The sequence below is a fragment of the Sceloporus occidentalis genome, unplaced genomic scaffold (genome assembly GCF_023333645.1).
Source record: "Sceloporus occidentalis isolate IW3139 unplaced genomic scaffold, rSceOcc1.0.p SCAF_73, whole genome shotgun sequence".
Taxonomy (NCBI): Eukaryota; Metazoa; Chordata; class Lepidosauria; order Squamata; family Phrynosomatidae; genus Sceloporus; species Sceloporus occidentalis.
In genome coordinates this window covers 3,981,633-3,994,402 of record NW_028317053.1, presented here as the reverse complement: position 1 = coordinate 3,994,402, position 12,770 = coordinate 3,981,633, and the positions used below count along the sequence as shown (strand labels likewise).

The window sequence follows — 12,770 nt, the reverse complement described above, 5'->3', positions numbered from 1 at the left end:
AGGAGAAAAGGGCCGCTTGGCCCCTTTCTCCCTGGCGCCGTTTTCGCAGCCATTTGGTGGCTGCGGGAATGAGGCATTCTCCCAGAAGGAGCTCCTTCTTGCACCACAGCCAGGCCACCTTAAGCGGCCTGGGGCGGCACAAAGATGTCACGCCCACGCCGCACCATTTGGATGTGGCATGGCCGTGACATCATAATGGCGGCACGCATGTGCACATGGCACTGCCATTATCGTGCCACTGGCATGTGTTAGTCTTAGGGAGCATGTACATGGTGCGAACTCCCTAACCCTAAGACCGGCGCAGGTACACCGCTTGTTGGCGTTCTGTACCGCACCATTGTTTTGCATGCATGCACATTTTTTGAGGTTACTGTGACAAGAGCACAAAATTGTTTGTCATTGATAAAGAGCATAATACTGAAAACATGGACTAGTAAAGGAAGAACAGCAGAAGCAAAATCATCCAGAGTTTTTTCACTGGCAATTTGAAATCTGCCAAAGACCTGTACAGTTTAGTGTACATCAACAGAGATCCATCTGTTGTTTTAATTAGATTTTTTGACATTTGCTTTGGGGCTTTTTTTGATTAAGATATGAGTAAAAGAACAGAAGAATTGTCTCCTCCTCCCATAAGAACTATACGAAAGCAGTTGTGCTTTTTTTCCCTGCCATAATGGGTATTTCTGCTTAGGAACTGCTTAACTCCTCCTAATATATATATATAATCACAATGAAACAATTTTATTTATTTGCTTCCTTACATATTGTTTCTACAGGATGAGTGAATTTCCTTATCTGGAATTCCAAAATCCAAAATACTCCAAAATGTTAGTTCTAGGAGGATACAACTGTGTGCAGAAGACTACCAGCCAGGAAGACAAACACCACTGCCAAGTGTGGAAGTAGTTCACAACTATAGTTTTTTGTGGGTTTTTGGGGCTATGTGGCCATGTTCTAGAAGAGCTTCTTCCTGACATTTTGCCAGCATCTGTACCTGGCATCTTCAGAGAAATTCTCTGAAGATGCCAGCCACAGATGCTGGTGAAACGTCAGGAAGAAACTGTTCTAGAACATGGCCACATAGCCCCAAAAACCCACAAAAAACTATGGATGCTGGCCATGAAAGCCTGCGACTTCACATAGTTGACAACTGCTGAGGTTCTCTCTCAAGAGGCTTTTAATCTTAGTTGCAGCAAATATTTAAAATCACAGAAATATTTACACAAACCAGCATAATGCCCCACCATCAACCGGCATCTACACCACCACATTGTGTACTGGAGCATTCATTCTTATATACACAAACACTGCTAGAATTCTGATCCAACCTCCTATTAGTGTTTCATCAGCTTCCTGTCATGTAGCCACAGTGACAGGGCAGTTTGGAATTGCTATGACTCATCTCCATGCTCATGTTACATCAGCTTCCTCTGAGTCAGCATTTCCTCTTTAACCCATTGAATGCACCTGAGACATTTTACACAGCCTGGGGCAAAAATATACTGACACTAAATCCAAAATCGTTCGCATGTGTGGCTAAAATAGTTACACTTTTGCTTTCTGATAGTTCAGTGTATGCAAACTTTGTTTCATGCATAAAATTATTAAAAATATTATATGACATTCAGGTTATGTGTATAAGGTATATTTAGAACATAAATGAATTTTTTGTTTAGACTTGGTTCCCATCTCCAAGATATCTCATTATGTATATGTAAATATTCCAAAATTTGAAAAAATCCAAGATATTTCTTGTCCCATGCATTTTGGAAAAGGGAGTCTCAGCCTGTATAAACTGGAGAGGAAGAGAAGACTGTTTGGCAATGAAGAATACTTTGATTCTTCATCACTCCTGACATCCTATTAATGACACACACAGGTGAATGTAGCTGTACATATGCATAGTGTTGTTGTTTTTTAATAATGTGTAATGGTCATATTCAGCTGGTGGTGGTGTAAGAGAGGTGCATGTGGTACTGTTGTTTATAGTCTCCAAATATCTGATCATATGGTGGTTGTATAGCAAGCATTATACTGAGTTAAGATGAGAAAGGTAGAAGGAGCTGTGTTTCATCAATTTCTTCTGCTTGGCAGAAGGCAAAAACAATTATTATATGTATTATGTGGAGTTAAACCTGTGGGCTATTTACTTCTCACATGTTTCTTCCATCAAAATTCCTTAGACACATCAGTTTATCTCTCTTGACTTATGTCAACTGAATTGCACATGGAATATGCTCCCAATTACTTGTCTTCATGGCTTCTTTCCCAGTAGCTTTTAAAAGATCATTTGTAAGCTACTGACCTCAAGTGGTCACTTCTCTCTTTCTCTTGCATGCATTTAATAATTTACCATTAGAAAGGGAAGGACTAACAGCTTTGTGATGAAAGATTTTACAATATTTTATTGAAGTCTTAATCATCTAATAAAGAACAGAAGGTATAATTAGGAACAGAATGATTTGAAGTGGTTTTTGCTTTGAATCATGTTGTTTATGTGCATAAGTATACTAATGTTCCCAAGAAATGGACATAAGGCAGTAGTTTTGTGTGTTTATTAGAGCCAGAGAGATGTAGTGGTTTGAATGTTGGACTGTGACTCCAGAAAACAGGGTTCAAACCCCAGCTCAGCCATATAAAACCCAGTGGGTGTCCTTTGGCAATACACACTCTCTCAGCCTCAGAGAGTGGAAAGAAACTGAAGAAACTTGCTAAGAAAACATGATAGGGTCTCCTTAGGGTCACCATAAGTTGGAAGTGATTTAAAGGCACACAACAACAACAACATTAATTTTCCAACATGTTTTTATAAGAATGAAGTTTTGGAGGGGAAAAATGCTTGCATTGTTTACATTTTTGTGATACATTTTTCTATTGGCCCTTTAATCAGGTCAACTTAATATTTTCTTAAGAAAAAAAGAACTGTATTCTGTAGTATAAGCATTGAAGAATGGAGCTCTGGCAGATTAAATGCAATCTTCTCCCATACAGAGGTTATTTCTACATCTCACCAACAAGGCCTCTGTACAACTCAAAACGTCTGCTAAACCATGAAGTTATCATCTCACTGTGTCTTAACAAATCAATCCAATTACTTTACAGTAGGGACAGGCCACCTGATGCCTTCCAGAGGCTTCTGACTGCAGATTCAAAATGCACCTGGAATCCTTGGACACACTAAGCCCATCTGCTTTTTGGAAGCTTATCTGGGTTGGGTCTGGGTAATACTTGGATAGAAGACCACCAGAGATCATCAAACAGAATGAAGGAAAGAATCCTGCTTGAAATCCCAGAAAGCCACTGCCAGCCAGCTTTGATAGTACTGAACTAGATGGACCAATAGCCTGACTCAGTATAAGATAGCTTCTGGTATTCTTATCATTGACCATTGGTCGGCTTGCCTGTGGCTCTTGGGAGTTTTAGTCCAAACTACCTGGAGAGCATACATTTCACTGGTGAAAACCAGAACTGATGAAAACCAGAACATATGACCAGGCAACATCAGAATGTGGTCAAGATTACAACAGTTTTTAATGAAGAAAAACACACAAATTAGGACAGGCAGTACGAGTTTGCTTTTGCATGAGCCTCCTGGGAAGGGTAAGACTCTGCCCCATCTGTCCTCTGCCCCCTTCTCAGTTAATTGTGTGCAAACAAGCTTGCAGTTTGGACTGAGTTTGCATCAACAGAAGTAAGTTGAGGATAAAGAGGGATGTAGGAGAAGTGCAAAACTGGGGCATTTTAAAAGGAGCTGAAAAAGTGGGATGACAGAGGATTAATCAAGACTGTCCCTGTCAAATCAGAAAAAGTTGGAGGTTATGGGAAGGCAAATCCAAATCTAGAACTGCATCTACACTTTAGAATTAATACAGTTTGACACCGCTTTAATTGCTATAGCTCAATACTATGCAATTCTGGGACATGCAGTTTTGTGAAATATTTAGCTTTCTCTGTCAGAGTGCTCTGGTGCCACAACAAACCACAAATCCTGGGATTCCATAGGATGGAGCCATGACAGTTAAAGCTGTGTCAAACAGCATTAATTCTGTAGTGTGGCAGCAGTCTTGGTCCTAGTTAGAGCAGACCCACTGAATCAGTGAAACATGAATTCATTTGCCAAATTCCCATTGATTGAATACGTGTAATTTAGATGAACTGTTGGAGTTAGGCCATTTTATTTTATTTTTTATTTATCTTTATTAATTTTTTCATTTATTAAAATACATAATATGAACATATTTACCAAATTTACCATTATTGGTTCAATATGGTACATTGATACAACAGTCATCCTTCTTATAGTTTAGTATAGAATAAGAGATTCTACAGTTTGTCTTGTACTATATACTGCTATCAATTGTCAATTATTTTTTCAATAGATCTTTATTAATTCCCCACTTAATATTCCAGTAATCCAGCATTGAAAGCTTCCTAGGCCATTCCATTTTATATGGTATGATTTCTAGAAGATATAATCAAGATAGTGATCATAATGGGCTTGAAAACTGCCATATCATTGCTCAAATAGTCATACTGCAAGCTTGCAGATGTGTAGGGAAATTACATTTTGCAAAATAAGAGTTTAATCTCTTTTTCAGTGATCAGTGTATCACAATGGACTGCTACAGGTTCATGTGACCAGAGCACATTGATAGGTTTTGCAGACTTTCAGGAAAATTATTGAATGGAAGAATCCAATAACAGAAGAATCGGAGTGGCCACACTGTTCAGAATTCCCCTCACCTTTGGAATCCCTATGTCCTCCTCCAGATGGTTAAGAGATCATCTGGATGGGGAATAGAAGGATGAAGGGAAAAGGATATTGACAGAAGCCTTCCATTGATAGAAGAAAACTACCTGATGTCTGCCTGTTTATTCTTTCTTGATGGAAGCTTAGGAAGCTTTTGCAGTAGTGATGTAAACTAGATTTGGGTTTTGCATGCTCACTCTGAAAATAACTATCATGTTCAGTTTATGTAATTTGGATTAAATGTTACAGATGGAAAAAATATAATCAGATACTTTCAAGGTCAATAAATTCTCCTTTTTACATGTGTGTAATTAATTTAAAGAAGATTTTGATGTCATGAATTCTAGCAGAGACTTTAAATCTGTGTTTTCTAGCTGCTGAATGGTGTTAATAGGATCAAGAGAATACAGTTTCACCAACCAGTCTCTAACAGTTTGAAACAGAGCAAGTAGCCCCTCTGGTTCCACTTTCACAGAATGAAGAGTTGAGTCTTCAGCAAGCCAAGCTTGGGAATTAAGCTCATGGAAAGCAGCTGCCTGGCCTTTTGCTTTCATTCAGGCTGGGATAAAATGGTGTGAAGGGAACTGGCCTTGAGGGACATGTTCCCTTGAGGGATCCTTCAAGTTATGAGAAGAATTGTTCCTCATAATATTGGTGACCACAGAAAGATGGGGCATTGCCTCCCATTTTGGCGATGTACATTGGACCTGGGAATTGGGAATAACGTGACTCTCTTGGGTGGTAGCTCCAAGTACCCTTAACAATTGGCTATGCTGGGTAGGGCTGATGGGACATGCATTCTGGAGGGCTACATGATTCCCACTCAGGGATACATCTTCTGAACCAGAGCTTGAAATAGTTATCTTTATGGACTAGAACTCCCAGAATCCTTTTTGCAGCATAAGCTGTATGCAGTTTAATCACACTCATCAAAGGAGAAATTATCTCTAGTGGATGTGTGAGATCTAAGCCATGCAACTAATAACATCAGTTCCCTTTCCCACAAGGATACTTCACTGTATGAAGTGAAATCCCCCTAATAACTGAGTGGATCTTTTTTTGTAGATTGGGAGTCCAATCACAGGATAACATCTTTTCCTGACACTAATTTGACCTAATCATTTATATGTTTAATAACTATCTCCTTGAATTTAAAACTGTTACAGGGTTAGCTTGAGCATATGGAGTAGGAAGGTGTTGTCTGGAATGGAAGCTTAAATATTTACTGTGGATTTGGAGTCCTTGCTACACTTTTTAAAATATCCTAGACATAATATGTTTGCATTTTATGATTGGATGTTATGATAATTAGCCATATTAAGTGTCTCCCAAACCTTGGAATTATTGTTGATCATAAATTGCACATGAGCCAGCAGTGTGATGGTACAATGAAGAAGACAAATGCTATTTTAGCCTGCTTTAATAGAAGTGTACTTTCAAAGTTGAGGGAAGTACTAACCTACTATATTCTGCACTGGTCAGACCTAATCTGGAGTATTGTGTTCATTTCTGGGTGCCTCATTTTAAGAAGGATATAGACAAGTTGGAATGAGGATAGAGAAGGACATTTAGGATGATAAGAGGTTTGGAGAACAAAATATATGGGGAGAGATTGAAGGAGCTGGGAATTTTAATCTTGGTGAAGGGTAGACTGAGATTACATGACCACACTCTTTAAATATCTGAAGGGTTGCCACAGAGGAGAGTACTGGCTTGTTCTTGGCTCAGAGGCCTAATGGTTTTAAATGATGGGAGGTTAGGTTTTGGTTGAACATTAGAAGGAACTTCTTGGCAGTAAGTTTGGTTTGGCAATGGAACCAATTGTCTAGAGAAATAGTGAGGTCTCCTTCTCTGAATGTCTTCAAAAAGAGGCTGGACCTGCTGGGTATGATCTAGCTGGAGATCCTGCACTGAGCAGGGGGTGGACCTTATGACCCATAGAGCCCCTTTCACCACTGTGATTCTATAATTCCATCAGTGTTATACAGCATTAGAGGGGTAACAATATGCTCTGCCTAATGTTAATATCATTATTTGAGTTGTAATCCTATACAAATATAACTGGGAGAATGTTCTACTGTATGCATTGAGACCTCTAGTGGAAACGCAGAATATTTCATTGTGAAAATGGGTTTGTTTGGTTTTTATTGAGTCTTGATTTACACTATCAATTGGTTTCTTAGACGAAACTGGATTTCAGGAAGCAATCTTGGGTACAAAACATACTGCAAAAACAATCCAGTTTGAGACTGCTTTAACTGCCTTGGCTCAATGCTAGGGAATTCTTGCAAGTGTAGTTTTGTGAGACATTGTGCCTTCTCTGTAGAGAGCTCTAGTGCCACAATAAATTGCAATTCCCAGGATGTCCTAGCACTGAGCTGGGGCAGTTAAAGCTGTCTCAAACTGGATTATTTCTGCGGTGTGTTTTGGACCTAAGCCATCATTCCTACAGTTTACTTTTATCTTGACAATGTAAAATTTGGCCAATTTATTAATTCAGTACATGATAACAATTGACCATATAGCCTTGATTCTCTTTGATTTGAGTCTCTCCTTCACCCTGTTTCACCCTCTCTTTGTCATGTCAGTCCATCAACAAATACACGTATTTCCTTCTTTAGAACAGTGGTGCCCAAACTGTGCTCTTTAATGCATTTTGGATTTAAGAACCCAGAATCCCAGACTATTGGCCAAAATGGCTGAGGATTCTGGAGGCTAAAGTCCAAAATCTCTTAAAGGGCACAGTTGGGGGACCACTGCTTTAGGACAATATAAAAAATATATTATCCTTATTCCCCAATTCCCACCTTGATCATCTCTCACTTTGACTTGTTGTTGTTGTTGTTTCTTCAAGTCATTTCTGACTTATGGTGACCCTAAGGCATTCACCTATCATGGGGTTTTCTTGGCAGTTTTCTTTAGAGAGGGTTTGCCATTGCCATCCTGTGAGGCTTGAGAGGGTGTGACTTGCCCAAGGCCACCCAGTGATTTAGGATTCAAACCTTGGTCTCAAGTTTCCTAGTCTAATGCTCAAACCACGCTGCCACACTGGCTTTCTCACTCCATGAAATGTCAGGTAAAAATAAAAGGACTACAGTAGTTTACTATAGTCTCTCTCTTTTTTTTAACCTGACATTTAATTGTCCTTCCTTCCTGTCCATCTAGCACTCTTCCAAAATCATTCATATCTGCAATGAGTCAGGCCACACACACACCCACCTTAAACTCCTAACCTGTTTTCCTATCCACTCCAGAGTCATGTTTCATCTGTACTGTTAAACCTTTCTCAAGCCTTTCACCATTTATTCTACTCAGATATCCCAACACATTCTCACTTGTAATTTTCACTCAACTAACTACACTCCCAGGAAGTCATACAAAAGTCTCCTGAATCCTCCAATGATTCTGCTGTTTTCCTTTTACTTATCTTTTGCATGGGATGATATCCCAAAATGCCTATGCAATGCTACCTCAATTCCTTTAAAAGCTACTTTTCCTATGAAGCCCTTGATGCTAGCTCTCATAAAACCTACCATGATTATATGTAACTGCAAACATAGCATGTTCTCTCCCTTCCTACATTTTTCTCTCCTGTTTTTCTCCTTTGAGACTTAGGTGCAAGACAGACCGGCACAATACACATGTGTTTATCTTTTGCATGGGATGATATCCCAAATGATATCCCAAATGTGTTTATATGACGTATGCCCCAACACCACCCCCAAGCTGGTGTCATGCCACCTGCTTGACTAGATGATAGGCAGTGTAGCAGTGCTTCAGCAGTGCGGGAACACCAAAAAGCCACCTTTTTTCTGGCGCAAAAAGGAGCGGCATTTTGCCACTTCTTTTTGCACCAGAAAAAAGCCGGATTGGGGCTGTGATATGTAGTTGCCATGGCCCTGATCCCACACTCAAGGGGGTGGCATCAAGCCACCCCTATAAGGCTGTCTGTTTTAGCCCTTAATTTGTAAGTCCTTTGGACAGAGACAACTGTTTCATTCTTTACACAACACACACACACACGGACAGTGTTCAACAGTACTAATATTGATAATTTAATATTGTTTGTAGTGTTCCATCTAGAAATATTAGATCTTTGGAGATGTCTCATTTAGTATTTACAATAGATGTAAAGCTGCAATATAGAGCATGCCTGTCATGTAGGGGAAACCAATACGAAAAATATTAGTGATATTCATAAATAAAAGAAATCACAGAAAACAGCATATTTCCCATAGTTCCAACTGTTTTAAATGAAATCACATGTTTGGAAAGAATGTGGAGTTGTTTGTTTGTGTACAGTATTTTCTTTATTTCCCCCCCTCCCTTGTGCTAAAGCCAACTAACTTGTGGTGGATTAATTTGCCTTCCCCTCCAATAACAGGTACCTCCCCCCAAAAAAAAACTCCCAAACAAAACCATAAAACGAGACCCATTCAGTGAAACTGATTGCCAGTTAAATCAGAACAAAATGAAATATTCTTTCAACTTCTCAGAACATACAATTTACTTACAAGGCAAGTGTATTATTATGGCTGACAAACCAACAATAAAAGATAAAAGCTGAGTTACATATAATATATACAAACCAGTTAATTTACAATAAAACTGATTTGGATTAGCATTTGGGTTTGTGTTTTTAATTGCACTGTATAAAAAGTTGCAATTGTTTTTGAGGTAGAAAAGTCTCTATCATCCAGAAGATAAGCTGCCACCCATTGGGATGATCTATCGAACAAGGAATTTAGAGTGAAAGAGTAATCAATCTAAAGCCATGATAAAAATAGCAAAAAAAGTGATGGAGTTAACTGGACTCTGCAGATTGGTTTAAAGAAGCATGGCTTCTTGTAATATGGCTTTTCAGGTTTTCACAGGTTTTGCTGCCTGTTGTCTCCTCTGTGTTTACTTATATGCTTTTTTGGGACTGTTTGTGTTTATTCCAAACATTTGTAAAAAACCAGGCATAGTTCGCTGAGGGGATCCTATGGTTTAAATGGCATATTTTCTCCTCTCTGTTTTTTTTAAAAGAATTGCAGTGCTGTAGTGCAAAAGCTATAGCACCATTTCATTGGTGTGCTATAACTCTTTTAAAACTATAACACTAACACTGTAACTCTTTAAAAAAATAAAAAAGGGAAAGAGATGGAAACTTTTTGTTCCAATATAAGCACAGACTGGATGGCCATCTGTCGAGTGTTTTGGTTCTTGCATGGCAGTAGGTTCTATTGGATGGCCCTTGAGATCTCTGCCCACTCTATGGTTCTATGTCTTAGAATGATAAAGAAACCCACTTGACGATGGGAATAAAATGATGCAGCTGATGCTGGGAATTACCAGAAAAAAGGACAACAGAAACGTCATTTGGATGGATGGACACACACACACACACACACACACATTTTTCAAAGCAGCCCAATAACTATAGCAATAAATGCTGCAACATTCTGACACATTTGTCTGCCTGGAGGTGCCCAATTTCAGTTCCATTGGTTCCACAGGATTCCAAAAGGGAACTTTCTTGTAACAACCTCTAAGAACTGCTGAAAGCAACGTATTATATTGTTCCAGTGTAATGGCTTCTCCTGTATCTGTGAACTATGAAAGATTTTAAGTAGTCGGAAAGAACCCCACTGACTGCAAAGAGAACCAGTTTTAATGAGGGATGGGACAAGTGAGCATAGAAATTCTGAAAGCCCATGTCTAATGGCCATTGTTTAACAATTCAGTGTGACAGGGCATGGTCTTATGCTCTAAATCACATAAGTAATGCATGGCCTTCATGGTCTGAAGATGTAGGAATGGATAGTGGCTTTCAGAACACTTCTAAATGTTGTGGTGTAGAGAGTGAAATGGAATGGGGTGGCAGGCAAGGAATAATTGATGTTTTTTCACCCGTCAGTTCTTCTTTTTAATTTTTCCCTCAGTTGTATTCTGTATGTGTATAAATTATGCCAGCTGCAGTCTGACATACTTAGGATCAGATTCTATGGCCTCTCAGGCAAAGAAAGAGTCTTTGGATTCAGCAGAACACTCTCTATTGGAGCCTGGTTCAAACACAAACACATCTGATGGTAAAGCTACTATGCCTATGGAGCTTTCTGTATAAGTGAGGCCTCCAGGAAGGACATTTCTCCTCCTTCCTCGGTTTAGCAGAGTTCCTCTGCCTCACCTTAACTCCTTCAGATAGTGGTTCTGAGAGTACGGGTTATTTTATACATGGTCTTAAAATACAACTTGAGGTATTCATTGTAGATAAAGTGAATTTCCCCTTCAAAATACTGGCAGTCCATGGTGCAAGGCAGAGAGCATGTCGCTTTGCAGTGACACAATGGGCTACCAGTATGTTAAAAACAATATACTGTAGCTCTGAATACCAGTTGGTGGAGTTGGAATATTAAGATTTATACTCACTTTACAGGCTTTCTGGGAGCGTCTGTATGCCCTGGTTACAAAGAGATGCTAGACTAGATGGAACTGTGACCTCTACTTCTACAGCGGTTCTGATATTCATGGCAAAAACCCATTCTGTCTTATATATAAAAACTGTGAGTGAACTACTATGCTTGAATGCTGCCACTTCAGTGAAAATGGTATATTTTATAGATATGCATGTATGTGAGATGATATAGAGTCAATGGAAGATTAAAAATTATTGTTCAGGTATGTTAAAAATTATTTTTGAAATACGATATTGGTGGGTGAAGCATGAATATTTAATCATGTCTTCTGGCTTTGCATTGCAAATTTGGCTGCTGTGTGAAGTTTGATCTTATGGCAGATTTTGCTGTTAGAATGTTTGTTTCTTCCATGGCTGATGAGACAACTCAACCTGTGCATCAGTGTCTTTTAGTCTTATGTTAGAAGTCAATGGAAGGATGATTCATTGAAATAAAATGTATTTTTTTTTCCTTTTGAGAAAATCAGTTTTTCTTTTTATAGCATTATAATCACTCTGCTCATGAAAGCCAGGATGGAGCAATTAGATAGGTAGGATTTTGTCAGCCTATCTTAGCATTTTAGCACTATTTATTCTTCATATTGTTCATGTATGGAGTTAGAGAATTTTAATGAAATCTTCAACTGACTCTTTTCTTTGATTTTCCTCTGACTCCTGTTTCTTTTAATGAATCGTTAGTGTTCAGCTGATCAGTTTCTTGGCCCTAGAATGCTTCCCATTGGTTTGAACATGATCTGAGTCAGAACATGTTCATGCCAATTACTGACAGAGATTGTAATAGAAGGAATATATACAACTGGTAGTTCCTGTAAATGTATGCAGTGTAATTGTGACAATTTTTAATAGCTTGAAACATCACACAAAACCCTGTGACATCCCTTGAAGTGGGTTAACTAAGCATAGTATATTTAGATATAACTACAATTTCATTCTGATTGGATTTGAAATAGAGCTCTAGGCATGGAATATTTTCCCATCCATGTCAGATGAGGGCTGCTTTCTTACTCTTAAGCTCTTTCCATTCTTTAGTCTGACATTCTTAACCCTCTTTCTATATATTCATGCATATTTATTGTTTTCAAGTCATTGTTATTAGACCTTTAGGTTTTCATTGCATTACACAAACTGGAATGTTAAATTGGGATACTGTGGGCTAATTCTATTTGCTTGTCCCACTTAAGGTAGACTTACTGAATCAGTTACTGAATGGTAAGTCTCTCTCTCTCTCTCTCTCTCTCTCTCTCTCTCTCTCTCTCTCTATATATATATATATATATATAATATTGATTCAATGGGTCTACTCTAAGCAGGATTATACACATTTGAGCCTGTGGATTGAATCTACAGTTTTATTCTCATAGAAATAGAAGGAGCAATTTTCAATTATCTTTCCTTCTTCTGCACACATCTATCCCACTATCTTGAATGATTCCCAAACCCTCAGGAACAAATTTTCATGTGGCGTAGGGGAATGCAGAGGGAGGGAGGAAATTAATGTAGATTGCTTTCTTTCTCTTCAGCTGGGTGGAAGAAGATCAAAAGCTTTCCGCTGATGGTAGGAGT

The 12,770-nt window shown here is 38.7% G+C and overlaps 1 protein-coding gene across 3 annotated transcripts in view; it reads left to right on the top strand.

Annotated features, from left to right (window-relative positions):
* Positions 1 to 12,770, top strand: part of LOC149286021 (FERM domain-containing protein 3-like) — a 150,060-nt gene that overhangs the window by 53,474 nt on the left and 83,816 nt on the right. Inside the window, exon 1 of one of the 3 annotated variants that reach the window (XM_089494510.1) lies at positions 11,276 to 11,295. The exons of the other annotated variants lie outside the window; for them this stretch is intronic. The gene's annotated coding sequence lies outside the window, so the exon portion shown is untranslated. Of the gene's footprint in view, positions 1 to 11,275; positions 11,296 to 12,770 lie in introns of those variants that run through there. 3 annotated transcript variants of the gene reach the window in all.